General features: G+C 39.3%; 1 long non-coding RNA gene across 1 annotated transcript in view; it reads left to right on the top strand.

Annotated features, from left to right (window-relative positions):
- Positions 1-4377: 4377 nt before the first annotated feature.
- LOC128662316 (uncharacterized) overlaps positions 4378-25145 on the top strand; it is a 59652-nt gene continuing 38884 nt past the window's right edge. Inside the window, exon 1 of the long non-coding RNA XR_008402748.1 lies at positions 4378-4394. This is a non-coding gene — a long non-coding RNA (uncharacterized LOC128662316). The remainder of the gene's footprint in view (positions 4395-25145) is intronic.

The following is a 25145-nucleotide window of genomic DNA, read 5'->3' on the forward strand; positions in this document are numbered from 1 at the left end:
ACACTTTGTTCATCACTGTCAATAATAAAGATGAGATCATCTATGAACCGAGCATATAAAATTATGTTTTGTTTTAGGGGGTTTCCCTCTCCAAAGACTTGGAACCGCTCCCACCATCCCATAAAGAGATTGGCGTAACAGGGGGCAAATTTTGCCCCCATAGCGGTTCCACGTCTGTGGAGATAGAAACCCCCCTCAAACATAAAAAAATTGTGTGTGAGGAGGTATTCAATGGATGAAAGTAAAAATAGTTTTGTTGCACTGTCATAGTTACTATGAACCTCCAAAAAGTACTCAATAGCTTGCATGCCTTTTATATGTGAGATGGAAGTGTAGAGAGCTGTTACATCTACCACTAGAAATCGATATGTAGGTTTCCATTCAATCTGACTAAGTTTAAGTAGGAGCGCCGTTGTATCCTGTATAAAGCTAGGGAGTGCTTTAACCAATGGCTGTAGGAAGATAATTGGGATTTATACACACAGATCAATGTCTCTCCTAAAGTTTAGACCCTGAGGGATAGTTGTATTTAAGGTAAAGATCCAAAATATCTCCCTTAAATTTAATTTACTTTCTCTATCACCTCCCCTTTTCCAATGAGGTATGTGGTCTATTGCTTGTAAACTTAATAGTTTATGATCAGCATTGTGTAATTCCCTAAAATGTCGGGCAATGGGGGTGTCAGATTCCTCATCTTCTATTGATCTAATGTGTGCCAAAAACCTGTCCTTCAGGGGTCTCTTGGATCTTCCCACGTACTGCTTAGAGCACCCCCTACAGGTTAAAGGGCCATAATACCCAAATGTTTAAACACTTGAAAGTGATGCAGCATAGCTGTAAAAAGCTGATTAGAAAATATCACCTGAACATCTCTATGTAAAAAAGAAAGATATTTTACCTCAAAAGTTCCTCAGTAGCCACCTCCCATTGTAAAGGATTTCTAAGCAGCATTTTAGTGTGTCTGTCCTGGGACATCTGAAGGGACTAGCATCGTGCACTCTCATATTATTTCACCAATCAGGTAAAGGAAGCTTACTATGAAATCTCATGAGAGTTAAGTCAAATCTCATGAGATCACAGTAAGAGTTCATGACCTCAGCACTGCTGATGCTGATTGGCTGCTGTTCATTTCTTCATTTTTTTTTCTTTTTTATCTGCAGCTGGAAGCAGCTGAGTATAACTTTTTACACAGAACTGACTCTGCTGAGCTGAGGAAATTGTGAGGTAAAATATTTTCCTTTTTTACATAGAGATGCTCAGGTGATATTTTCCTGTCAGCTTTTTACAGTTATACTGCATCAGTTTCAAGTGATTTAGCATATGAGTATTATGTCCCTTTAATAAATATATTACATGAGTTGTATCACAATTCATAAAAAATTTGGTATTATAAATTTTATGTGTGAATGTGGAAGTGAAATTATCACCCTCAGACACATAGTTACATGTTTTGCATATTCTTTTTTTACATTTGAAAAAAAACTTTTCTTTTTTTGAGCCAACAGCTGTTAGATTTAATTGAGCTGTCAGAGGGAGAAATTAAATTACCAATGGATTTTCCTTTCCTAGATATAAAATCGCAGCCATTATGTACAACCTGTTTTAGTCCTGGGTCAGTGTATAATATAGGAAGACTTTCCCTTATGATATTACATATTTTGCCATATTCTAGACTATATGTAGTAATAAACTTAGGTTTCGAATTATCAATTTTCTTTTTATTTCTCATCTCTTTATTTCGATATTTTAACAAATCTTCCCTGGGTAAGCTATCTACCTCTTTGCGTGCTTTCTCTAACACCTTAGATTCATATCCTCTTTCTTTGAGGCGATTTGTCAATATGTCAGCCTGCAAATTGTAGGTAGCTTCTGTTGTACAATTTCGCTTAGCTCTTATAAATTGACCTTTCGGTATCCCCTGTATAGTGTGCCTAGGATGGCAAGATTTATAATCTAGTATAGTGTTTCCCGATGTAGGTTTCCTATGTAAATCAGTTTCTATAGTGCCATTGTCACTACCTGTGATTTTAATATCCAAAAAGCAAACAGTATTTGGATTTTGTTCTCCTGTCAATTTGATTCCACTACTGTTGTTATTTAGGTGGTCACAGAATTGGTCAACACTTTGTTCATCACTGTCAATAATAAAGATGAGATCATCTATGAACCGAGCATATAAAATTATGTTCTGTTTTAGGGGGTTTCCCTCTCCAAAGACGTGGAACCGCTCCCACCATCCCATAAAGAGATTGGCGTAACAGGGGGCAAATTTTGCCCCCATAGCGATTCCACGTCTCTGGAGATAGAAACCCCCCTCGAACATAAAAAAATTGTGTGTGAGGAGGTATTCAATGGATGAAAGTAAAAATAGTTTTGTTGCACTGTCATAGTTACTATGAACCTCCAAAAAGTACTCAATAGCTTGCATGCCTTTTATATGCGAGATGGAAGTGTAGAGAGCTGTTACATCTACCACTAGAAATCGATATGTAGGTTTCCATTCAATCTGACTAAGTTTAAGTAGGAGCGCCGTTGTATCCTGTATAAAGCTAGGGAGTGCTTTAACCAATGGCTGTAGGAAGCTATCTATTAGGTCTGAGAGTGGCTCATTAAGGGAGTTGATTCCCGCAATAATCGGGCGTCCTGGAGGGTTAGATCTATTTTTATGGATTTTTGGAAAGTAGTGAAATATTGGTGTAACTGGTTGGTCAGGGACAAGTACTTCTTTTGTAGACTGATTGATTACGTTGTTGTATCTAGCAATATCCACTATTTCAGTTAAAATCTTTTTAAATTCTGTTGTCGGGTTGTTTTTTAATTTAATATACACCTCAGTATCTTTTAACTGCCTCTGGGCTTCAGTGATGTATGCTTCCCTATTTAATACAACAACGTTGCCACCCTTATCGGATGATCTCACTACAATCCTATTGTCATTAGATATTTTACTTAGTGCCTCCTTTTCTTTAATTGACAAATTGTGATTTTTTATTCTGCCCTTTTTATCTAGTTCCCTTAGTCTTTCTTCTATTACTCTCTGGAAGGTTTCTACAGAGCTAGTTCTTGTGTGTACTGGATAAAAATTGCTTTTTTTCTTAAATTTAGTTAGATCAACATCTTTATTCGTTACCAAATGATCCCTTCCTTCTTCACTTTCAAGTAGAAGGCCCTCCATATCAGCAATAGTACACTGGTCAGATAAATATCACTCTCATTTTCTTGAACTATAGGGTCTGCGCTCTGTTCCCCCCCAGCATTAGCAAAATGTTTATGCAAAATCAATTTCCTTACAAATCTGTTAACATCCAGAATTGTATTAAACAGGTTAAAATGCTGAGAGGGAACAAAGCCCAGACCCCTAGATAGAACCTTATGTTCAGCATTTGTTAAAGAAACATCAGATAGATTGATTACATTATTATTTATACATATTTCTTTTTGCGCTGATTCATTGATCTGGTAGTGTAAGATCTCTGTTCGGTCTTGTTTTTCTGTACTTTGTTCTCCTCCCCTCTGCTGTTTATTTCTTGTTCTCTTTCCCCTTTTCCCTCTGTGTATTTTTTTCTCCTTGTAGGTAAAGTCTCTCCCCTGACGTTTTTTGAGACCGCAGCTGAAGCTCCCTCTAGGGATAGTTGTAGTACTGCAGGTTCATTATCCTCGCTATTGGCCTCCCCTTCTGAGGACCCAACCTCATATTCTGTGTCAGAGAATGTCACCTGTTTAGATTTTTTTGTGCGATTTTTAAACCAATTTCCTCCCCTTCTAGACTTTATCTATAATAGTGATGAATATGAAATAACTAATGTGATATATTAGATAACTCACTCTGATTAAATGTATAGTACTCTAATAGTTAATAGTTAATTGTTAATACCCACCAGTCAGACAGTATACATGCAAAAGTATTAAGGTGACTATGTTGATATATGTATGTACCTTTAAGAGGAATACCTATTTAAGGTGTAGTAATTGGGTTAACCTGCGAGCAGTGAACAAGTGCCAGAAGGCACGAAACATGTCTGCTGCAGTCTAACCCAGCAGTCTCCTAGCTTGTCTATCACGGAGTTTGCTATCTATGTACTGACTGTGCATACTAATGTTTTTTATTGTGGAATACTAAATAAAGGAACATTTTATGGAACCTTTTTTCGACTCCTGGAACATCCTTCTATAGAACTTTGTCTGTTTCTGCAGCGCTTGGGATGAGAGCGCTGTGTTCCGGTTGGTGAGCCGAATCTCCTGTGACGTCATCCCACGCTCCATAGTACCGTGAATGCAGGAAGAGGGTAAGGCAGAGCGGGTCGGTCAAATCTGTTTGTTGTTTGTATACGATACTCGTCTTGTAGCGACAGCGGCCTACATTATACCCTGAAGTGACGGCTGAAGAGGAGGTGGTGAGTTACAATTTTGAAATGTTTCCACAGGAATCTTTGAATATTGGATTTAAGTAAATGCACAGCAGACATAATAGCGTTACCGTTACTGTGAGATAGACTGAACTGCCTTTGACTGGTTGTGTATAAAGCATTTTTGGACTCATTATGGAGGAAGAGGATAGATCATATGTGTTAAACTTTGGGGATGATGATTCTGCATTGAATGTGGAAGAAGACATTGTATATACAATTGATAATCTTTTTTTTGATATTGACGATCTAAGAAAAAAAGACATTAAACTGGAGCTTGACATTAAGTCCTTCCTTTTGTACAAACATAATAGACGGATACCAAGGGGCTTACGAATAAGAAAGTTTCCATCATTCAGAGTAGTTGATTGTGACTTTATTTCTAAATGGAATGAAATTCTTGATACATGCTCATTTGCATTGATACAACTTCTCATTGAATACAAACAGAAACAAAGAAATGAGTTGCTAGAGGAAATGAAAGCTATACAAGAACATTTAAAATCATTCCAGAAAAATGTGGAGTTTAAAACCTATGATAAGCAGTTTGAAAGGAATATGGTAGTGTTCAGACAAGAATTATGGGAATTTAAATCTCGTAAAATGATGAGAGATAAATCAGATTATGATCATCAAACAGTCTATAGATGGGACAACAATGATAACTATAGGAGAGAATCTAGAAGGGGAGGAAATTGGTTTAAAAATCGCACAAAAAAATCTAAACAGGTGACATTCTCTGACACAGAATATGAGGTTGGGTCCTCAGAAGGGGAGGCCAATAGCGAGGATAATGAACCTGCAGTACTACAACTATCCCTAGAGGGAGCTTCAGCTGCGGTCTCAAAAAACGTCAGGGGAGAGACTTTACCTACAGGGAGAAAAAAATACACAGAGGGAAAAGGGGAAAGAGAACAAGAAATAAACAGCAGAGGGGAGGAGAACAAAGTACAGAAAAACAAGACCGAACAGAGATCTTACACTACCAGATCAATCAATCAGCGCAAAAAGAAATATGTATAAATAATTATGTAATCAATCTATCTGATGTTTCTTTAACAAATGCCGAACATAATGTTCTGTCTAGGGGTCTGGGCTTTGTTCCCTCTCAGCATTTTAACCTGTTTAATACAATTCTGGATGTTAACAAATTTGTAAGGAAATTGATTTTGTGTAAGCATTTTGCTAATGCTGGGGGGGAACAGAGTGCAGACCCTATAGTTCAAGAAAATGAGAGTGATATTTATCTGACTTTCTCTGAACAGTGTACTATTGCTGATATGGAGGGCCTTCTACTTGAAAGTGAAGAAGGAAGGGATCATTTGGTAACGAATAAAGATGTTGATCTAACTAAATTTAAGAAAAAAAGCAATTTTTATCCAGTACACACAAGAACTAGCTCTGTAGAAACCTTCCAGAGATTAATAGAAGAAAGACTAAGGGAACTAGATAAAAAGGGCAGAATACAAAATCACAATTTGTCAATTAAAGAAAAGGAGGCACTAAGTAAAATATCTAATGACAATAGGATTGTAGTGAGATCATCCGATAAGGGTGGCAACGTTGTTGTATTAAATAGGGAAGCATACATCACTGAAGCCCAGAGGCAGTTAAAAGATACTGAGGTGTATATTAAATTAAAAAACAACAGAATTTAAAAAGATTTTAACTGAAATAGTGGATATTGCTAGATACAACAACGTAATCAATCAGTCTACAAAAGAAGTACTTGTCCCTGACCAACCAGTTACACCAATATTTCACTACTTTCCAAAAATCCATAAAAATAGATCTAACCCTCCAGGACGCCCGATTATTGCGGGAATCAACTCCCTTAATGAGCCACTCTCAGACCTAATAGATAGCTTCCTACAGCCATTGGTTAAAGCACTCCCTAGCTTTATACAGGATACAACGGCGCTCCTACTTAAACTTAGTCAGATTGAATGGAAACCTACATATCGATTTCTAGTGGTAGATGTAACAGCTCTCTACACTTCCATCTCGCATATAAAAGGCATTCAAGCTATTGAGTACTTTTTGGAGGTTCATAGTAACTATGACAGTGCAACAAAACAATTTTTACTTTCATCCATTGAATACCTCCTCACACACAATTTTTTTATGTTCGAGGGGGGTTTCTATCTCCAGAGACGTGGAACCGCTATGGGGGCAAAATTTGCCCCCTGTTACGCCAATCTCTTTATGGGATGGTGGGAGCGGTTCCACGTCTTTGGAGAGGGAAACCCCCTAAAACAGAACATAATTTTATATGCTTGGTTCATAGATGATCTCATCTTTATTATTGACAGTGATGAACAAAGTGTTGACCAATTCTGTGACCACCTAAATAACAACAGTAGTGGAATCAAATTGACAGGAGAACAAAATCCAAATACTGTTTGCTTTTTGGATATTAAAATCACAGGTAGTGACAATGGCACTATAGAAACTGATTTACATAGGAAACCTACATCGGGAAACACTATACTAGATTATAAATCTTGCCATCCTAGGCACACTATACAGGGGATACCGAAAGGTCAATTTATAAGAGCTAAGCGAAATTGTACAACAGAAGCTACCTACAATTTGCAGGCTGACATATTGACAAATCGCCTCAAAGAAATAGGATATGAATCTAAGGTGTTAGAGAAAGCACGCAAAGAGGTAGATAGCTTACCCAGGGAAGATTTGTTAAAATATCGAAATAAAGAGATGAGAAATAAAAAGAAAATTGATAATTCGAAACCTAAGTTTATTACTACATATAGTCTAGAATATGGCAAAATATGTAATATCATAAGGGAAAGTCTTCCTATATTATACACTGACCCAGGACTAAAACAGGTTGTACATAATGGCTGCGATTTTATATCTAGGAAAGGAAAATCCATTGGTAATTTCATTTCTCCCTCTGACAGCTCAATTAAATCTAACAGCTGTTGGCTCAAAAAAAGAAAAGGTTTTTTCAAATATAAAAAAAGATTATGCAAAACATGTAACTATGTGTCTGAGGGTGATAATTTCACTTCCACATTCACACATAAAATTTATAATACCAAATTTTTTATGAATTGTGATACAACTCATGTAATATATTTATTAACCTGTAGGGGGTGCTCTAAGCAGTACGTGGGAAGAACCAAGAGACCCCTGAAGGACAGGTTTTTGGCACACATTAGATCAATAGAAGATGAGGAATCTGACACCCCCATTGCCCGACATTTTAGGGAATTACACAATGCTGATCATAAACTATTAATGTTACAAGCAATAGACCACATACCTCATTGGAAAAGGGGAGGTGATAGAGAAAGTAAATTAAATTTAAGGGAGATATTTTGGATCTTTACCTTAAATACAACTATCCCTCAGGGTCTAAACCTTAGGAGAGACATTGATCTGTGTGTATAAATCCCAATTATCTCCTTCATTAAGAGTCTTAAAAATTGGTAACTTTATCTATAATAGTGATGAATATGAAATAACTAATGTGATATATTAGATAACTCACTCTGATTAAATGTATAGTACTCTAATTGTTAATAGTTAATTGTTAATACCCACCAGTCAGACAGTATACATGCAAAAGTATTAAGGTGACTATGTTGATATATGTATGTACCTTTAAAGGGATAGTAAACTCAAAAAATATTTAATTTTTTTATAAAACATCATTAAGTATTATACATATTTACAATAAGTACCTATTAAAAGTTTCCTGTCCTTTTCTTGTTATTTCTAAAACAAATACCATATTTCGCCAAACCCAGTTTTTCCTCATTCTGCATACCCTATAAAGATGTTCTACCTAGGTAGAAACATCATGGTTGCCCGCATGCGCATATAACATATTTTCTGAGTAACGCATGCGCATTTTGGTTCCCCTCAGTTCTTCTGTGGCACGTCATCAGAAAGCAGGGTAGACAGCTCTCAGCGCTGAAGAGACCCCTCGGACCCCAGCTACTGAAATCATGTGTGTTATTAATGACAACCAGCTGCCTGTCAGCAGTCACTTCCTGCAGTGCTCAAATCACAAACATTATACAATTACACTACACGCTCCTTAGCACTGCACCACCTTATATCAGTAGCTCCATATATACTATTAGACATTAGTGGGCGGCACACCAGAGCGTCTCAGCGCTGAAGATTCACTGATGGCTGATGGTGATTGTGCTAACTATCAAAATAAGAAGTCCAATGTTTTGGAACTTGCATTATCACAGCCTCCATGTTAGTCCAGCTTCCCCCAGCCCTGCCGCCAGCCGTCAAACAGTGCAGAGATTCACGGAGCTAACCGGCTCCCCTCAGCATTACTCTCAGCCTCAAACCTTCAAAAGTGACTCCGGACTTCATATAGAAAAACTTTATTATAACAAAAAATCCATAAGAAAGAGTTTTTTTTTTCTATATGAAGTCCGGAGTCACTTTTGAAGGTTTGAGGCTGAGAGTAATGCTGAGGGGAGCCGGCTAGGTAGTGCCCAAGACGTTAAGAGAGATACCCCCAACACCCATTAATGAGCCATCAAATTCCCTGAGTTTAAGTTTGTGGGGTGTTAATTCTATTAGCTGGAGGTAGTGACTATAGGATGGTTGCTTGACACCCAGTATCAATCAGTCCCAAATTTGGTGTGACTGAATCGTGGAGCTCAATCAATACATAGTACCGCCCCTATGATTCTACCAGTTCATACATTAAATTATTATGCTATAACATCTGCAGATTTCGCCACGATTTCCTTGAATCAACCACATTACCCGGTGTAGATGAGTTATTATTTTAATCCATTTCCTCCTCTCTAATAGGGATGACGGTTTTGCTGCGAACTGCGTTGCAGTTAGGGGTTATTTCCTCATCTAAACATCCTTCTGCATGTTCAGCTTTGGGAATAAGGCTTAGGGACATCTGCAAAATAGGAGAGTCATTAATACTTCCAGATTGGGGTCGACCTGCTATTTCTATTCAGCCTTTCATTGATGGGCTGTAGGAAGAGACTTTGTTTAGGATTTTTAACATTTATTAACCTATTTGGTCTGTCCCTCCACTCAGGTAATACCTGAGTATTTATGACTATCACTGTGGTGTGTTGCTGGCCACTTGGGTTACCTGAAAAAATGATTTACAGTTTGCTGAGCTGCAAAAGCTTGGCTCATATTCACAAACTGTTCAGTTAGATGGGCACTAAGCTGGCCTAATTGGGTTTACAAGTTCTCTGCCCTGGTACCTATTTCTTTATGCCCTGGGACGACAATCCCTGGACCGTTAGGAGGTATCAGAATCAGAGCTGTTGTGTCTATTCTGATGTGATGCTCTATGCCCTTGGGGTTCAACTTGTCTCGCATGTCTGGGCTGACCTATTTAATTGGGGGGGATTCTTCAGTTTAAGAGTATCTGCGTCTATTCAGGGATCTATTTTTTGGGGGGGAGAATGGTCATTTTTGGGGAATCTATGCCTTTGGGGATACCTATTTTGCTGGGGAGACCTATCTGTACCCTTGGGGAAACCAATTTTTTGGGGGAGACCTATTTATCTTTGTATGCCCCGTTGTGGGTATGTTCCCTTCTATCAGCCTGTGGCCTCTGTTCCTCAGCCCTTGGTGGGGGAGAGGCAGGATTAATCCTTTGTGACCTGGGAGGCCTATTTCCCATGGCCACTTCAGCATATGTCCTTCTCTAAAACTCTACATTTAGTGGGCTAGGTGATACCCTAGCTTCAGCTACTAATTTAGTATTAGGTCTTTAATCTCATCTTCACTTGTTGTTAGATAGCGTATAATGTTGTGCTCTCTCTAACCAGTCAATCTCGTGAGTGTTTTTCATCAAAGTCTCTAGCCAGATTTACTTTGATATGTGAGGGGAATGCTTCATAGAACAGATTAACAAATTCTGGACTTTCATATTGTAGTTCAGTCTCTGCCATGCTGTAAACTCCCTTAATAATCCCTTTATTACCCATTCCCCAGTTTTGCACAGACAACATAGTTATATTAATATACTCTTTACCTCTATGATTACGTTGTATATAAGCCTCTTCGGACTTATTACATGGCTATTTATTTATTATCTGTTAGGCGTTATCTTATAACCGGGGTATCACTTGATACTTAGCAGTATTCTACACCTTCACCTGGAACTGAATGGGTTACTTGATGAGATATCTCGGTGAGCAGCATTTAGACAGCCTGCAAGTAAAGTCCAATCACTGTTCTGTTTATTATAAGGCATCACAGACTTTTATAGACAATGGTTACAGAATATGGGGTTAAACAAATGACGTATCATAATCACACCATTTCACACAGTATGCATAGAACAAGGAGCGAGGAGTGTTAGATAAAAGTATACCCGGGCGCATCGCCCAACACATAGCAAGGCCATCGGACAAATTATTGAGATAAAGTGTTCAGCTTAGAACATCAACATATTTTTTTCTCACAGCATAATAAGCTATGTTATAATAAACTATAATAATAAACCATTCTTAAAATGGAGTCTAACAAAATTTATGAGTAGAGACAAAACGGTGTCAGTGATGTTTTATATATATATATATATATATATTGTTATATTTCACCCTTTTATTCTAACAGAATAACACACTACCGGCGAGATTACGAGTTTTGTGGTAACAGGGGTGGGTTGCTAACGATCCTTTTTTTTTCACCGCTCCCTTAAGACAATGCTGGTATTACAGGTTTTTTTAAACCTGGCGTTAGCCGCAAAAAGGTGAGCGTAGAGCAATACCAGCACTGCTTACGGTAGTGGTAAGCTGTAAAAATGTGCTTGTGCACGATTTCCCCATAGGAAACAATGGGGCTGAGCCGGCTGAAAAAAAGTCTAACACCTGCAAAAAAGCAGCGTTCAGCTCCTAACGCAGCCCCATTGATTCCTATGGGGAAATACATTTTATGTCTGCACCTAACACCCTAACATGAACCCCGAGTCTAAATACCCCTAATGTTACACTTATTAACCCCTAATCTGCAGTCCCTGACATCGCCGACACCTACATTATATTATTAACCCCTAATCTGCCGCTCCGGACACCGCCGCCACCTACATTATACTTATGAACCCCTAATCTACTGCCCCCAACATCGCCGAACCCTACATTTTATATATTAACCCCTAATCTGCCCCCCCAACGTCGCCGCAACTATATTAAATGTATTAACCCCTAATCTGCCCCCCCCAACGTCGCCGCAACTATATTAAATGTATTAACCCCTAATCTGCCACCGCCAACGTCGACGCCACTATAATAAAGTTATTAACCCCTAAACCTAAGTCTAACCCTAACACCCCCCCTAATTTAAATATAATTTTAAATATTCATAATAAAATTGCTACAATGAAATAAATTATTCCTATTTAAAACTAAATACTTACCTATAAAATAAACCATAAAATAGCTACAATATAACTAATAGTTACATTGTATCTAGCTTATGGTTTATTTTTATTTTACATCTAAGTTTGTATTTATTTTAACTAGGTACAATAGTTATTAAATAGTTATTAACTATTTAATAACTTCCTAGTTAAAATAAATACAAATATACCTGTAAAATAAATCCTAACCTAAGTTACAATTACACCTAACACTACACTATCATTAAATTAATTTACTAAACTACCTACAATTAACTATAATTAAATTAAATAAACTAAAGTACAAAAAAACCAAACCACTAAATTACAGAAAAAAAAAAGAATTACAAGAATTTTAAACTAATTACACCTAATCTAATGCCCCTAATAAAATAAAAAAGACCCCAAAAAAATAAAATTCCCTACCCTATACTAAATTACAAATAGCCCTTAAAAGGGCCTTTTGCGGGCATTGCCCCAAAGTAATCAGCTCTTTCACCTGTAAAAAAAATACAATACCCCCCAACATTAAAACCCACCACCCACACACCCAACCCTACTCTAAAACCCACCCAATCCCCCCTTAAAATACCTAACACTAACCCCTTGAAGATCACCCTATCTTGAGCCGTCTTCACCCAGCCGGGCACAAGTGGTCCTCCAGAGGGTCCGAAGTCTTCATCCTATCCGGCCAGAAGAGGACATCCAGACCGGCAGAAGGCTTCATCCAGGCAGCATCTTCTATCTTCATCCTTCTGGAGCGGAGCGGGTCCATCTTCAAGACATCCGATGCGGAGCATCCTCTTCATCCGACGGCCAACGACTGAATGACTGGTCCTTTAAGTGACGTCATCCAAGATGGCGTCCCTTGAATTCCGATTGGCTGATAGAATCCTATCAGCCAATCGGAATTAAGGTAGGAAAAATCCTATTGGCTGATGCAATCAGCCAATAGGATTGACCTCGCATTCTATTGGCTGATTGGAACAGCCAATAGAATGCAAGCTCAATCCTATTGGCTGATTGGATCAGCCAATCGGATTGAACTTCAATCCTATTGACTGATTACATCAGCCAATAGGATTTTTCCTACCTTAATTCCGATTGGCTGATAGGATTCTGTCAGCCAATCAGAATTCAAGAGACGCCATCTTGGATGACGTCACTTAAAGGACCAGTCATTCAGTCGTCGGCCGTCGGATGAAGAGGATGCTCCGCGTCGGATGTCTTGAAGATGGACCCGCTCCGCTTCGGAAGGATGAAGATAGAAGATGCCGCCTGGATGAAGCCTTCTGCCGGTCTGGATGTCCTCTTCTGGCCGGATAGGATGAAGACTTCGGACCCTCTGGAGGACCACTTGTGCCCGGCTGGGTGAAGATGTCTCAAGGTAGGGTGATCTTCAAGGGGGTAGTATTAGTTTTTTTAAGGGGGGGTTGGGTGGGTTTTAGAGTAGGGTTGGGTGTGTGGGTGGTGGGTTTTAATGTTAGGGGGGTATTGTATTATTTTACAGGTGAAAGAGCTTATTACTTTAGGACAATGCCCCGCAAAAGGCCCTTTTAAGTGCTATTTGTAATTTAGTATAGGGTAGGGAATTTTATTATTTTGGGGGGCTTTTTTATTTTATTAGGGGGATTAGATTAGGTGTAATTAGTTTAACATTTTTGTAATTCTTTTTTTTCCCTGTAATTTAGTGGTTTTTTTTCCGTAATTTAGTTTATTTAATTTAATTGTAATTAATTGTAGGTAGTTTAGGTAGTTAGTTTAATTATAGTGTAGTGTTAGGTGTAATTGTAACTTAGGTTAGGGTTTATTTTACAGGTACTTTTGTACTTATTTTAGCTAGGTAGTTATTAAATAGTTAATAACTATTTAATAACTATTCTACCTAGTTAAAATAAATACAAACTTGCCTGTAAAATAAAAATAAATCCTAAAATGGCTACAATGTAACTATTAGTTATATTGTAGCTATCTTAGGGTTTATTTTATCGGTAAGTATTTAGTTTTAAATAGGATTAATTTATTTAATTGTAGTCAATTTATTTAGATGTATTTAAATTATATTTAAGTTAGTGGGGGGTTAGACTTAGGGTTAGACTTAGGTTTAGGGGTTAATACATTTAATATAGTAGCGGCGACGTTGTGGGCGGCAGATTAGGGGTTAATAAATGTAGGTAGGTGTTGGCGATGTTAGGGACGGCAGATTATGGGTTAATAAAATTTAACTAGTGTTTGCGAGGCGGGAGTGCGGCGGTTTAGGGGTTAATGCATTTATTAAAGTGGCGGCGATGTCCGGTCGGCAGATTAGGGGTTAAACATTTTAGTTAAGTGTTAACTATGTGGGGGGGCCCTCGGTTTAGGGGTTAATAGGTAGTTTATGGGTGTTAGTGTACTTTTTATCACTTTAGTTAAGAGCTTTATGTTCCGGCGTTAGCCCATAAAACTCTTAACTACTGACTTTTAAATGCGGTAGGAGTCTTGACAGGAGAGGGTCTACCGCTCACTTTTTCAGGCGATCGTAATACCGGCGTTAGGCAAATCCCATTAAAAAGATAGGATACGCAATTGACGTAAGGGGATTTGCGGTATGCTAAAATCGCGGGAAAAAAAGTGAGCGGTAGACCTTTTCCTGCCTGACTCGTAATACCAGCGGGCATTAAAAAGCAGCGTTGGGACCCCTCAGCACTGCTTTTTAAGGCTAACGCAAGACTCGTAATCTAGCCGTATGAAAATTAAACATCTATATAAAAGGCACAGAAAATTAGTAAATCTATTAACAACAATGTAAGCCTTATACTACGGTATAACATGAATCTATGTGAGAATACTGTAGAGAAATTTATTCACATTTACTGCTATCATACACCTAGATTACAAGTTGTGCATTTGTGTTTTAACTCTGAAAAATGGTAATTTCAGCGTTAAAACAGCACCGCAGCCTTTTAGCCTGAAACTCAACGTCAGTCCCGCAGACGTAAAAATTACGTTTTTTTCATGGGACTTCCATAGCGCTGCCATTACGAGTTTTGCGGTGAGGCTAAAAAACTTGCATTGCATCCTATACCGACAAGATCAGTTTTGCCATCTGAGAGCAGTAGTTATGAGTTTTACGCAACAAAACTGTTAAATAAAACTCATAACTAAAGCGTTAATCCATTTCCTCCTCTCTAAAGACATCGGGAGTGTCCTCTTCATACGGTCACCACCGTATACTGAATCTTCAATGTATGCGATTCAAAATGGTGTCCCTTGCATTCCTATTGGCTGATTTAATTTTGGAAATCCAAATCAGCCAATAGAATGAGAGCTCCTGAAATCCTATTGGCTGTTCAATAAAATTTCATAAGCTCTCATCCTATTGGCTGTTTTGAATAGCCAATAGGATTTCAGTAGCTCTCATCCAATTGGCTGATTTGAATTTCCAAAATCAAATCAGCCAATAGGAATGCAAGGGACGCCATTTTGAATCGCGTATCTTGCATTGAAGATTCAGTATACGGCAGCGACAGTATGTAGAAGATGCTCCGTGCCGGATGTCTTCAGGATGGACCCGCTCCGTGCCGCCTGGATGAAGATAGAAGACGCCACCGGGATGAAGATAGAAGATGCCGCCTGGATGAAGATGGAGCCGCCTGGATGAAGATGGAGCCGCTAGGATGAAGATCCTTCAAGCAGGACTTCAGCAACTGTGAGTGGATCTTCGGGGGTTAGTGTTAGGATTTTTTAAACTTTTTTGGGTGTTTATTTTAGGGTTTGGGCTTTTCATAAAAGAGCTAAATGCCCTTTTAAGGGCAATGCCCATACAAATGCCCTTTTCAGGGCAATGGGTAGCTTAGGCTTTTTAGATTTTTTTTTTTTATTTTGTGGGTTTGGGGAGGTGAAGGTGTGTAATGTTAGTGGGTTTTTGTAATTTTTTTTCAGGTAAAAGAGCTGTTTAACTTAGGGCAATGCCCTACAAAAGGGGATTTCAAGGGCTATTGGTAGTTTATTCTAGATTAGGTTTTTATTTTGGGGTGTTTTTTTTTTAAATGGGTATTAGAATAGGAATCATTTTTATTATTTTTGATAATTTGTTATTTTGCGTAATGTATTTTTTTCGCTTTGGGTGGGTTTTTATTTTTAGATTAGGGCTTGGGCATTTCATAAAAGAGCTGAATGCACTTTTAAGGGCAGGAAAAAGAGCTAAATGCCCTTTTAAGGACAATGCCCATACAAATGCCCTTTTCAGGGCAATGGGTAGATTAGGTTTTAATTTATTTTTATTTTGTGGGTTTGGGGGGTGGGGGTTTGTATACTGTTAGGGAGTGTTTGTTTTGTAGCAAAAGAGCTGTTGACTTTAGGGCAATGCCCTACAAAAGGCCCTTTTAAGGGCCCACAAAATGCCATTTTAAGGACCCTTGGTATTTAGTTCTAGATTAGGTTTTTTTATTTTGGGGTATTAGAATAGGAATAATTTTTATTGTTTTAGATAATTTCGTTTGTTATTTTTTGTAATGGTAGCTTTTTTATTTTTAATAATTTTAGTGTTTTTTATTTTTTGTATTGGTAGTTTTTTTATTTTTAGTAATTTTAGTGTTTTTTATTTTTTGTAATGGTAGGTTTTAGTGTAAGGCAGCTTAAGTTTTATTTCACAGGTAAGTTTTGTATTTATTTTAACTAGGTAGTTATTAAATTGTTAATACGCATTTACTAACTAGTCTACCTAGTTAAAATAAATACAAATTTACCTGTGAAATAAAATTAAAACCTAAGCTAGTTGCAATATAACTATTAGTTATATTGTAGCTATATTACGGCTAGATTATGAGTTTTGCGTTATGATGGGTGCGGTAATAACTTCCAAGTTATTGCACCGCTATCTTCCCTACAGTGCTGGTATTACAGGTTTACAAATACCCGGCGTTAACAGGCAAGAAGTGAGCGTAAAGCAAAATTCTGGTGAACTGCTTGTGCAATGGTGCCCCCTGCAGATTTGCGGCCAATCGTCCGCTAGCAGGGAGTGTCAATCAACCCAATCGTATGAGATTGAGCGGATTAATGTCTGCCGCTTCAGAGGAGGCGGACAAGTTAAGGAGCAGCGGTCTTAAGAAGGCTCATGCGGAAACAGGGGTATATGGCCCCATTCAGGCCGTGATAAATCGGCCCCATGGTCTCCACATTCAATATAATTCTAAATAATTCCATGCAAGCAAGTGGGAATCGCATTTAAATGTCACAGTAACACAGGGACAGTGGTGACATATTTTTGTCTCTACCACTAAAGCCTTATTATCGCTATCTACTATAGAAACAAAATAATAAAATCCTCATGAGATGGTATCTGTTAGGTGTTGTTTTCAGAGGGGGAGTGTCAGTCAGAGCTTGGCCTGGAACACACCGTATCAGCTGGAAATGAAGGGGTTATTTGATAGGATATCCTAGAGAACAGAACTCAGACCACGCAGCAATGAGTCTAAAAACCATTCTGTTTATTGAAAGATAAACAACACGTCTTATAGGCAGTCATGACAGCATATAGGGTTAACATGATGACACTTCATGACCGCGTCATTTTACACAGTATTTGTCAGGAAAAATACAAGCTCATTATTATAATTAGGTAAAGCAGAGTTTTGAGAAGCAATATTTCTATAGCCATAATAACAAATACATCTAGGCCCAAAGCAAGGCCATATGAGCATCTTATAGAGATACCAACTTCCAGGCACCTTGCCAAGAACATTTGCAAGGCCAATAAAACTTATACAATTCTTACTGAAATCAGCATATTTCTCCTGTTAAGTGTAGTCAGTCCACGGGTCATCCATTACTTATGGGATATTAACTCCTCCCTAACAGGAAGTGCAAGAGGATCACCCAAGCAGAGCTGCTATATAGCTCCTCCCCTCTACGTCATACCCAGTCATTCTCTTGCACCTAACTAATTGATAGGATGTGTGAGAGGACAGTGGTTATTAAAACTTAGTTTTTATTTCTTCAATCAAAAGTTTGTTAGTTTAAACGGCACCGGAGTGTGTTGTTTTTTCTCAGGCAGCATTAGAAGAAGAATCTGCCTGAGTTTGTGTATGATCTTAGCGGACGTAACTAAGATCCATTTGCTGTTCTCGGCCTTCTGAGGAGCGGGGTAACTTCAGAACAGGGGACAGCGGGCAGGGTTCACCTGCAAAGAGGTATGTTGCAGTATATTATTTTCTAAGGAATGGAATTGACTGAGAAAATACTGCTAATACCGTTGAAATGTAAGTACAGCCTTAAATGCAGTAGTAGCAACTGGTATCAGGCTGTTATGTATGTATGTTGGCACTGAAGTATTTCTGGGGAATGGCACTTCACTAAGAAAATACTGTATACATATAACTTATAGCCTTTCTGCAGTGATAGCCACTAGCAACAGGCTTTTATTATCATTTCATATATTTAAAACGTTTACTGGCAGGTTAATCGTTTTTCTCTCTGAGGTACTTGGTGAAAAATGTATGGGCATTATTTTCCACTTGGCTGTCGTTTGTTTTAAATAAAGTCAGTTTATTGAGCTTCCCCACTGTTGTATTATGAGTGGGAGGGGCCTATTTTGGCGCTTTTCTACGCAGTAGAAATTCAGTCACAAGTCTTCCTTATTCTCCCTGCATGATCCAGGACGTCTCTACAGAGCTCAGGGGTCTCCAAAACTAGTTTTGAGGGAGGTAATCACTCACAGCAGACCTGTGAGACTGTGTTTTGACTGTGATAAAAACGTTTATATTTTATTGTTATACGTTTTTCCGGTATTAAGGGGTTAATCATCCATTTGCTAGTGGGTGCATTCCTTTGCTAAATCAATGCATTTATTGTTAAAAATTGTTTTCTATAACTAATCCGGTTCATTGTTATTTCAACTGTGACAGTCTTGTGTGCTTCTTAAAGGCACAGTAACGTTTTTTATATTACTTGAAAATTGTTTGAAAAAGTATTTTCCAAGCTTGCTAATCTAATTGCTAGTTTGTTTAAACATGTCTGACACAGAGGAATCTCTTTGTGCAATATGTTCAAAGGCCAATGTGGAGCCCAATAGAAATTTATGTACTAATTGTATTGATGCTACTTTAAATAAAAGTCAATCTGTACATGTTAATAAAAATTCACCAGACAACGAGGGGGAAGTTATGCCGACTAACTTACCTCACGTGTCAGTACCTGCATCTCCCGCTCAGGAGGTGCGTGATATTGTAACGCCAAGTACATCAGGGTGGCCATTACAAATCACTTTACAAGACATGGCTAATGTTATGACTGAGGTTTTATCTAAATTACCAGAACTCAGGGGTAAACGAAACCACTCTGGAGTGAGAACAGAGTGCGCTGATAATACTAGGGCCATGTCAGATACTGCGTCACAATTTGCATGAAGACGGAGAGCTTCATTCTGTGGGTGATGGGTCTGATCAAAATAAACTGGATTCAGACATTTCAAATTTCAAATTTAAGCTTGAGAACCTCCGTGTGTTACTAGGGGAGGTGTTGGCGGCTCTGAATGATTGTAACACGGTTGCAATCCCAGAGAAAATATGTAGGTTGGATAAATATTTTGCGGTACCAACGTGTACTGACGTTTTTCCTATACCTAAAAGACTTACTGAAATTGTTAACAAGGAGTGGGATAGACCCGGTGTGCCTTTCTCACCCCCTCCTATATTCAGAAAAATGTTTCCAATAGACGCCACCACACGGGACTTATGGCAGACGGTCCCTAAGGTGGAGGGAGCAGTTTCTACTTTAGCTAAGCGTACCACTATCCCGGTGGAGGATAGCTGTGCTTTTTCAGATCCAATGGATAAAAAGTTAGAGGGTTACCTTAAGAAAATGTTTGTTCAACAAGGTTTTATTTTGCAACCTCTTGCGTGCATTGCGCCGGTCACAGCGGCGGCGGCATTCTGGTTTGAGTCTCTGGAAGAGAACCTTGAATCAGCTCCATTGGATGAGATTACAAACAAGCTTAAAACCCTTAAGCTAGCTAATTCATTTATTTCTGATGCCGTAGTACATCTAACTAAACTTACGGCTAAGAATTCCGGATTCTCCATTCAGGCGCGCAGAGCGCTTTGGCTAAAATCCTGGTCAGCCGATGTGACTTCTAAATCTAAATTGCTTAACATACCTTTCAAAGGGCAGACATTATTCGGGCCCGGTTTGAAAGAAATTATCGCTGACATTACTGGAGGTAAGGGCCATTCCCTGCCTCAAGACAGAGCCAAACCAAGGGCTAGACAGTCTAATTTTCGTGCCTTTCGTAACTTCAAGGCAGGAGCAGCATCAACTTCCTCCGCTCCAAAACAGGAAGGAACTGTTGCTCGTTACAGACAGGGCTGGAAACCTAACCAGACCTGGAACAAGGGCAAGCAGGCCAGGAAACCTGCTGCTGCCCCTAAGACAGCATGAAGTGAGGGCCCCCAATCTGGAAACGGATCTAGTAGGGGGCAGACTTTCTCTCTTCGCCCAGGCTTGGGCAAGAGATGTCCAGGATCCCTGGGCGTTAGAGATCATATCTCAGGGATATCTTCTGGACTTCAAAGCTTCTCCTCCAAAAGGGAGATTTCATCTTTCAAGGTTGTCAACAAACCAGATAAAGAAAGAGGCGTTTCTACGCTGTGTACAAGATCTTTTACTAATGGGAGTGATCCACCCGGTTCACCCGGTCGGAACACGGACAGGGGTTTTACTCAAATCTGTTTGTGGTTCCCAAGAAAGAAGGAACCTTCAGACCATTCTTGGATTTAAAGATCCTAAACAAATTCCTAAGAGTTCCATCGTTCAAAATGGAAACTATTCGGACAATCTTACCCATGATCCAAAAGGGTCAGTACATGACCACAGTGGATTTAAAGGATGCCTACCTTCACATACCGATTCACAAAGATCATTACCGGTACCTAAGGTTTGCCTAACTAGACAGGCACTACCAGTTTGTAGCTCTTCCCTTCGGGTTAGCTACTGCTCCAAGAATCTTCACAAAGGTTCTGGGGTCTCTTCTGGCGGTGCTAAGACCGCGAGGAATATCGGTAGCTCCGTACCTAGACGACATTCTGATACAAGCGTCAAGTTTCCAAACTGCCAAGTCTCATACAGAGTTAGTACTGGCATTTCTAAGGTCACATGGGTGGAAGGTGAACGAGGAAAAGAGTTCTCTATTGCCACTCACAAGAGTTCCCTTCTTAGGGACTCTTATAGATTCTGTAGAAATGAAGATTTATCTGACAGAGGTCAGGTTAACAAAGCTTCTAAATGCTTGCCGGGTCCTTCATTCCATTCCACACCCGTCAGTGGCTCAATGCATGGAGGTAATCGGCTTAATGGTAGCGGCAATGGACATAGTTCCCTTTGCACGCCTGCATCTCAGACCACTGCAATTGTGCATGCTAAGTCAGTGGAATGGGGACTACTCAGATTTGTCCCCTATGCTGAATCTGGATCAAGAGACCAGAAACTCTCTTCTATGGTGGCTCTCTCGGCCACATCTTTCCAAGGGGATGCCTTTCAGCAGGCCAGATTGGACAATTGTAACAACAGACGCCAGCCTGATAGGTTGGGGCGCTGTCTGGAATTCCCTGAAGACTCAGGGATCTTGGACTCAGGAGGAGAGTCTCCTTCCCATAAATATTCTGGAATTAAGAGCAGTTTTCAATGCCCTTCTGGCTTGGCCTCAGTTAGCAACTCTGAGATTCATCAGGTTTCAGTCGGACAACATCACGACTGTGGCTTACATCAACCATCAGGGAGGGACAAGGAGTTCCCTAGCAATGATGGAAGTATCAAAGATAATGCACTGGGCAGAGTCACACTCTTGCCACCTATCAGCGATCCACATCCCAGGCGTGGAGAACTGGGAAGCGGATTATCTAAGTCGCCAGACTTTTCATCCGGGGGAGTGGGAACTTCATCCGGAGGTCTTTGCCCAACTTCTGCGGCGTTGGGGCAGACCAGATCTCGATCTCATGGCGTCTCGCCAGAACGCCAAACTTCCTTATTACGGATCCAGGTCCAGAGACCCGGGAGCGGTTCTGATAGATGCTCTGACAGCACCTTGGGCCTTCAACATGGCTTATGTGTTTCCACCCTTCCCGATGCTTCCTCGATTGATTGCCAGGATCAAACAGGAGAGAGCATCGGTGATTCTAATAGCGCCTGCGTGGCCACGCAGGACCTGGTATGCAGACCTAGTGGACATGTCGTCCTGTCCACCATGGTCTCTACCTCTGAGACAGGACCTTCTGGTGCAGGGTCCCTTCAAACATCCAAATCTAATTTCTCTGAGGCTGACTGCATGGAGATTGAACGCTTGATTCTATCAAAGCGTGGATTTTCGGAGTCAGTGATTGATACCTTGATACAGGCTAGGAAGCCTGTTACCAGAAAAATTTACCATAAAATATGGCGCAAATACTTGCATTGGTGCGAATCCAAAAGTTACTCATGGAGTAAGGTTAGGATTCCTAGGATATTATCCTTTCTACAAGAAGGTTTAGAAAAGGGTTTATCCGCTAGTTCGTTAAAGGGACAAATCTCAGCTTTGTCCATCCTTCTACACAGACGTCTGTCAGAAGTTCCAGACGTCCAGGCTTTTTGTCAGGCTTTGGCCAGGATTAAGCCTGTGTTTAAAATGGTTGCTCCGCCATGAAGTTTAAACTTAGTTCTTAACGTTTTACAGGGTGTTCCATTTGAACCCCTTCATTCCATTGATATCAAACTGTTATCTTGGAAAGTTCTGTTTTTAATGGCTATTTCATCGGCTCGAAGAGTCTCTGAGTTATCTGCCTTACATTGTGATTCTCCTTATCTGATTTTCCATTCAGACAAGGTAGTCCTGCGTACTAAACCTGGGTTTTTACCTAAGGTAGTTACCAACAGGAATATCAATCAAGAGATTGTTGTTCCATCATTGTGCCCCAACCCTTCTTCAAAGAAGGAACGTCTTCTGCACAATCTGGACGTTGTCCGTGCCCTGAAATTTTATTTACAGGCAACTAAAGATTTTCGACAAACTTCTTCCCTGTTTGTCGTGTATTCTGGACAGAGGAGAGGTCAAAAGGCTTCGGCCACCTCTCTCTCCTTTTGGCTTCGTAGCATAATACGTTTAGCCTATGAGACTGCTGGACAGCAGCCTCCTGAAAGAATTACAGCTCACTCTACCAGAGCTGTGGCTTCCACTTGGGCCTTTAAGAATGAGGCCTCTGTTGAACAGATTTGCAAGGCTGCGACTTGGTCTTCACTTCACACTTTTTCTAAATTTTACAAATTTGACACTTTTGCTTCTTCGGAGGCTATTTTTGGGAGAAAGGTTCTGCAGGCAGTGGTTCCTTCCGTGTAAAGAGCCTGCCTGTCCCTCCCGTCATCCGTGTACTTTTAGCTTTGGTATTGGTATCCCATAAGTAATGGATGACCCGTGGACTGACTACACTTAACAGGAGAAAACATAATTTATGCTTACCTGATAAATTCCTTTCTCCTGTAGTGTAGTCAGTCCACGGCCCGCCCTGTTTTTTATGGCAGGTCTAAATTTTATATTATACTCCAGTCACCACTGCACCCTATAGTTTCTCCTTTCTCGTTTGGTTTCGGTCGAATGACTGGGTATGACGTAGAGGGGAGGAGCTATATAGCAGCTCTGCTTGGGTGATCCTCTTGCACTTCCTGTTAGGGAGGAGTTAATATCCCATAAGTAATGGATGACCCGTGGACTGACTACACTACAGGAGAAAGGAATTTATCAGGTAAGCATAAATTATGTTTTCTCACTACATAATAACTGCTATAATAAAATGTTTATTAGACAAGATGGATGCCGAAAACAAAATGGCAGCTAAGAACAAGATGGCGTCGGTAAGGCTAACAATTCCTAACATACCACTTTTTTATTCTAACAGAATAACATAAAAATAGAAAAGCACAGAAAATTAGTAAAACCTTTAACAACAATATAAGCCTAATACTTCGGTAACATGACTCTATGTGAGAATACTGTAGAGAAAGGTATTCATATGTAGTGGTATAATTTTATAGGCCAATAGGGCACAATTTGTCAGTGCACATAGGTACAGCCTCTCCAATACTCTCCGTCTACCTCCCAGCATCCTCAAACTACTGGTCTATCTGCACAAAGACCCAACCAGCCCCCTATCTACCCCCAAACAATGCTGCATCTTTATTTCTCCACCTGCATTGATAGCACCCCCAATATTTCCAACAGTTTCTTGCTCTGTACATTCTCCACAGTGAAGCATGACATGGGAACAGCACAAATGTCTCTAGGTGGCCTCTGATCACTTTAAGAACAGTCTTTGTCCTCTTAGAGCGCTCCACCTTCCTCAGACACTCTGCTTCAATACCATAGTCCATTTGCAGTAGGGGTGCTTATCCAATGTTCTTCTGCAGGTAGATGCTGGAAGTCTGATGGTTTGTTCATGGGGTAGACAAGGAAAGCCAGTGGACCCTCATAGCAAGCAGACACTTGAGTCAGAAGGAGTCTAAGAAGGAAACAAACCAGCACAAGATGAGTACACACCCTGATACAATCAGAATTATGTCCAAATAGAACTTCTTTCACCTTTTTTGTAAGCATCACAATTCCTTTAGCTTAACTTATCCTATGTCATTTAAAATCAGAAAATACATTGTGGATATATAATACAAACTAAATACATTGAAACTTTTACAGAGAATAACTCACAGCTTCTCTATACAATCTAAATGATACTTCATGAATACTAAGCAAGTGAAAACTGCTAGACTTCATCAAGAGGCTGAATGGCTATGCTAAGTAACTTATGCTAAGGCCTGCCCTGCAACAAAAATGAAAAATAAAACAGTCAATAAAAATATTTTCTTTAAAATTAATTTCTTCACACTTTCTCTTGGAACTACTAAAAATAAAAGAACCTAGTGCTGCTTTTATTCTACAAAGCTACTATCTGTAATGTTTATAATTCTCCAACTATGATCTTAATAGTCAGCAATCTCGTCTGATATAAACACTACTCCTGTATGAGGAAAGAATACAATCATAACATTATTTAAAATTACAAAATCTTTTAAAGGTAAACACATCTTTATGGTAAGATAATTCCTTTCATTGACAAACATCTGGAATTTCAAAATTCAAATTGCAGATACCATACCAATTAATAAAAGGGAAAAATACATTTGCTTTCATAACACAACTCCAATAAGAGCCATGGTAGGTAGAAAATATACCATCAATATAACTATAAGATAATTATGCTACTCCCTAAACAAATATTTCTCTGTATAATTAATATAAATTTCTAGCTGAGACGTGATCTCACTGTGTTCCACAAGGGTGAAGGGTCTAAAATATTCTGATAAATTGC

This window comes from Bombina bombina, chromosome 6, assembly GCF_027579735.1.
Source record: "Bombina bombina isolate aBomBom1 chromosome 6, aBomBom1.pri, whole genome shotgun sequence".
In the NCBI taxonomy this organism is placed as follows: Eukaryota; Metazoa; Chordata; class Amphibia; order Anura; family Bombinatoridae; genus Bombina; species Bombina bombina.